The sequence below is a fragment of the Morone saxatilis genome, unplaced genomic scaffold (genome assembly GCF_004916995.1).
Source record: "Morone saxatilis isolate NCDOM2014 unplaced genomic scaffold, NCSU_SB_2.0 Contig9, whole genome shotgun sequence".
Lineage (NCBI taxonomy): Eukaryota > Metazoa > Chordata > Actinopteri > Moronidae > Morone > Morone saxatilis.
Genome location: NW_023340268.1, coordinates 8,693,808 through 8,699,346, shown reverse-complemented (window position 1 = coordinate 8,699,346; position 5,539 = coordinate 8,693,808). Strand labels below are relative to the sequence as shown.

Sequence of the window (5,539 nt, the reverse complement as noted above, 5' to 3'; positions counted from 1 at the left end):
TGTGTTGGCATGCTAACATTTGCTCAAAGGGCTATTTGGGCTATTTAAAAATCTGACCTGATGGTGACGCTTTATGGAACGTGAAGGGATCATCAAAGTTCTTACAATTCATCATTAGGGGGACACTGGTGTACGTATAACATTTTCTGCTAATCCACCAAAGTCAGTAAGATTCATCATCTGGGGACCATGAATGTGTGTAGAAGCAGTGGGCTGACTGAAAGACCATCTTTAGCTTTGCCACTCGTATGGCTGTAAAATAATTTTGTCCCAGTTAGACTGACTGAAGCACAATTAGTCCAACTAGAACTTAGAATCTGACACAACTACAGCTAGTTTTTTCCAGAGCTTTCAACCATATCACATAGTCTTCATTAGCAGCTGGAGTTTGCTAAATTATCACTCAGATGTATCTGCCATGCAAGGTCAGTGGCTTTAATTCAAAGCTAGTAGTGGAGCTTTATATTTACATCAGTCATTTAATTGGTTGCAGAGCGGTGCAACAATAAAAACACAAAACGCATATAAACAAATATGTAAATATGCTAACAGAAAACAGTACATAAGTTAAAACAATTTAAAAAATAAGTTAAATTAAGAATACATGAATTATGAATTTAATATTGATGCCTCCATATGACCCTTTCTCCCACCATCAGCAGGTTGGATTTGGTTGGATAAGATGATATAGATATATACAGAGAGATAGAGATTTTATATTAGCAATACAGAATCTCACCTATTTATCATTACAGAATTTGAATCATTGCTAGAAAACCCATCATAAGTAATAAGAGTGACAAGTAGCTCTGGTCTCCACAATGAAATGAGATTATAAAAGAGTAACGTGATGGCAGAGTGCAGTGCTTGTGGGAGGCGGCGTGGAGTGCGTGTGGGCAGCAGAGAGGGGTAGACTTGCATGGAGAGCACTTTGGCTTGTTTTTGTCATTACCACGGTGACTGTAAAGCACATTTCCAGGCATGCAGATGGGATATGATGACCCCTCAGGTTTGTTGTGCTGCCTTCTGTTCAGGTTGCACATGTGAACAGGATGACTTGAGTTTAATCATGGATAGTGATTGCATAACTCTGACCACCGTATGCTGGAATATTTGCTGGAAACTGGTGGAATTATAGCAAGAGATTTAGAGTTGGGTATACTGAGAGACTATACATTTGTCAACCATCAGCGATTTTGCTGTTCTCTTGTAGCCCCCTCTTTTATATATTTTATTATATTAGACCCTTTTTGACTGATATATGCTTAAATTATATTATATATAAATATATATAAAAATCTGTATCTATAAACAGTTTCTCAATTGTTTTTTCATAAAATGTACAATAACAAAACATATTTTGATTATATTAATATTGCATTATATCAAATGATATATAATGTCAGAGGATTGTATCTATATCACTACTTCTAAGTTGATTTGGGGTTGAGATATAATCAATTTTGTGTAATTTTCCCTCAATCTCTCTGACTGGACCGGAAAAGCCGAGCGACAATCTCCATTACAGGGGAAATATCACCATCTATAGGTAACCCTAACATTGTCACTGGGGGTTGTTGTCGTGTGTGACGTGTTTCATTTAGTCGTGTCACCTCGGTGAACAGGCTTCCGAGCTCACTAGCTAATGGACTATGGACACAACAGAAGACATACCTAAGTTAAACATTTTAAACTGTACAGCATAGTTTAACAATATATTGTTAATCTATAAATGTCAAGATTAGTTATGATGTTTACGCTAAATACCATACCTGTGTTACTTATCTTAAAAATAATCAAATTTTTTGCTTCTGTCTGAGTGGGGGTGGCAGGAGTGAAAATTAGCCATCCTGAACATTTTTTTTGTGTGTTTTGTGGTTTCTGAATGATGAAAAGAAATAGAGAATAGTTACAAATATAAAATGGGATTTCAGCTCTAGAGGATGATTGTTTTCATCCTGGGCAACTATGATATTTTTCCCGAATTATGTCTATTTTTTTCCCATTCTGTTATCTCAACTGGCTTGAAAAATAGTGCATATAGCTGCCGTTAATGGGCCCTGTATAATAACATGGAATTCATCTGACAGACGCTCTCATCCCAAGTGCACCTACTGTATATTGATCATAATGTGGGATTTGACGTTCAGCTCAAGGACACTTCACACAGCTCGAGGGTCAAACCACCAACCTTGCAATTAACCTGCTCTACCAACTGATACACAGCCATTACACTAAATAGTTCAAGTATACTGTAAACCTTTCCTCAGCTGGCGTAGGACGATTAACAGATGCCCACTCTGTTCTTCTGAGGAGCCTGAGGCACATTCTTTGTGGAGTTTCTTCAGCTGAACTTCCCTTTGCTGCCTGATCTCTGCCCTCTGCACCCTGCATTTCAATTCTCATGTCTGCCTCTGGACACTATTATGCTACAAACTTTGAGCTTCTACTTACCGCCGGACTTCATTCAAAGGACTTCTATGAACTTCTCAAAACTTCCAGGTCATCACAGGATTCGTGCAGTCCATAACTGCTTTTTCTTGGGGGCATTTAGGTCCTTTTTAACATGGTTTCTTTCCCTGGTTCTTCTTATTCTCTGCTGTTTAACTATTCTACTTCACTGTTCTCCTGGTCAATAGCGATGTCCATACCCGAGCTGGGTGTTGTGAGATCTATGACTCATCGTTATGACTATTTGTAGCTTGTGGGTTTGAATTCGACAAATCAAGCCAGCCTTTGATACTCTGTTTCTAATCCAAGATGTCCCTTATGAGGCATTTTTCCAAGATATCATGTGTTTTATCTCTGTCAGCCTCTGTATTCCCAGTAGTCCGCAACACTGGGTCTGATACAGCATTTGTTTTTAAACTAGGACACACGTCTGCCTAGAAACCCAGAGGAAAGAAGAATAATGTGTGCAGCACGTTAATAGAAATGCAATGTTTTTAAAAGCAGTCTCTTAACTCCCTGGAGAGTCAGTGCACATCAGAGTGATCTCAGTTATGAACTGTGCCTACTGGTTTCACACCGGTAGCCTAGTTGAGAGACAGCTGCCATGACTGGGTTAGCATATTTTTAAAATCTACTGACCCTGCCTCACCCACCCTCAGCACTGTTTATGTACCTAAGGAAATATACTTATTTGCTTTCTTGAAGAGAAACCAGTACTCCTGTTGTGGAATAATAATGTTCTCGGGGCACTGACATCTCTGTTAAATTGTGAAGTTTCTTAGGAAATACATCACACTGTGTCAGTGTTTTTTGTTTTTTAAAGCTCAGGGAAAAAACATTGATAACTTGACAACTGTAGTCCTAGTTCTTCTTCACCAGACACTGCGAAAAACTCCTTCAAAGTGCCTGTCAGTGTTTCTCATTGAAAAGAATGGGATGGATTACGCTGCCAGAAAGCTAACAAGCTACAAGTGCTCGCTGCCTGCAGAACCCATTTGAATGAAATTGGGCATGATAACGAGATGTTTTCGGCTGACATGGACAACACAGACAATTTTCAGTACTGTGTCTCAAACTACTTGTTCATTATGATCCAAACAACCCGTGTAAATGCAGCTTTCTAAATAACACAGTGCAAGAAACCTGCACCCTGAAAATCAGAATCAGCTTTACTGGCTGATTATATACAAGAAATTTCCTGTTGTGTAAATATTTATACAAATACAGAAATACAGGTAAACAAATTGAACTGAAACCTGTAGTTAATATATACGAGCAAGAGCAGGACAGCAAACTACCTGTGTACAAGTGAGATCGTCGTGCTGTTTAAGCTACTGTATTTAGGGTTGTGGTACAGGTAGTGTAGCTGCCCTGAGATCCCTGAAGGCCACAGTTTGGCAATTTCTTTGTGGAAATTTAATCAACTGAAATGTTGTTTGGGATCATGCACCACTAGAGCACAAATAGCCTGAAATAGTAAAGCCCTGGGGTTGAGGCTGTAGTTTTGCATGACCTTCAACCTTGACCTTGTCTTGTTAAGAGGCCCTGTGTTAAAATTAAATTTGAATTACCTTTAAAGGACCAGAGTGAAAAAATGCTATCTAGAGTGAGTGTTTGGTTTGTCTGTTCTGGGCTATAAAACATGGCAGTTCAACGTGGTGGCCTCCATGGAAGGCGACCCACATGTCCGTAGATATAAAAAGGCTCATTTTAAGGTAACAAAAACATAATGATTCCTATTTTCAGGTGATTAAACACTAAGGAAAACAAAGTTTACATATTAGGCTATACTCCATTTATGCCATCAGATTTTCCTAAATGTTACACACTGGACCTTTAATATATCAGCTGATTTTATACTGACATGACGGTAGGTGTGTAATCAAAATATTGAAAAGTAAGTTGAGAAGAGGATTTCGGGGTGGGGGGTTGGAATACACAGGGCCCCTCTTTCTAGTGTGTTAATCCGGCCCTGGAGTAGATTATAAATTAGTCTGCATACAGAGGTGGTTTCAGGTGCACATAATAAGAGTACAGTATATACAGTCAGAGTAGACTTACATATGACAATAAAAGGATATTAAGCCCATGCTATTGCACAGTGTGTTGCAATATAATATATAGTATCATGTATGATATTGCAATTTATTTTCACATACACATTTTTTTTTGTCCCCACATAAATTGTCATATTGAAATAAGTAAAATAAAAATCAGTGGACACCTCAGCAGCCTACTTTATGTCACAAATACCATAACGTCTGATGGCATGATAATAAAAAAAAAAAGCTCCTGTTTGTAGACGATAAACGCCTCACAACACTCAACATTTCTCTTTTGACAGCTACTAACAGGCCTTTACAGACGGTTATTCGCCGCTATCAGGCACTGTGGTTGATTACAGACGTGGAAAACAAAACGGCCTAGCGGGTTTCTCGTATGGAAAGCAGGCAGGGCACAGTGGGGCTACAGTGACATTTTCCCCCACATGCAAAATCATGCAAAAGGTAAATACTGAAGCGGAGGGATACAAACACTATTGCAGAACATGGCCGTCACCTCCGTCATGTCCTCTCTCGCAGACCCGCCCACCTCGGCGACACCGCGCTCTGATTGGACGAGAGGCTCGCACGTCGGCTTCTGATTGGCCACCCGGCGGGTCAATCACGGGCTAATGTCAATGACGTTGTTCGTACACTGGGTACGGTGTATCGCCTGGGTGGACAGTATAGTTACTTCAACATTAAATGGAATAAAATGCCGCGGATTCGTGTAAATAGAGACGTCGTTTCAGCGTAATTAATTAACGGTTCTTGATTAAGACGAGTCACCCCGGGAGCCGTTGCCAGACAGCCCTATTTTCGGGTTTTAAATCAGCAATATTTCAGGGTAAGTGGAGTGATACATTTCCTTCCTGCGTCTTTTTTCCTCGCACAGGAGCCGAGCTGCTCGCTTTATTATTTAAATATTAGCAAAGTAATAAGTAACACAGCTGATTTTATGTGCCGCGTAGAAGTACAGCCTTTCGTTAGGACACAAAATGTCCGTAACGTGGGGTTTTTAAAGTAGTGCGTGTGTGTGTGTGTGT

The 5,539-nt window shown here is 39.7% G+C and overlaps 1 protein-coding gene across 3 annotated transcripts in view; it reads left to right on the top strand.

Annotated features, from left to right (window-relative positions):
- Window positions 1-5,135: 5,135 nt before the first annotated feature.
- Window positions 5,136-5,539, top strand: part of LOC118343039 (myocyte-specific enhancer factor 2D homolog) — a 30,963-nt gene continuing 30,559 nt past the window's right edge. For all 3 annotated transcript variants that reach the window (XM_035681761.1, XM_035681762.1, XM_035681760.1), the window contains exon 1: window positions 5,136-5,340. The gene's annotated coding sequence lies outside the window, so the exon portion shown is untranslated. The remainder of the gene's footprint in view (window positions 5,341-5,539) is intronic.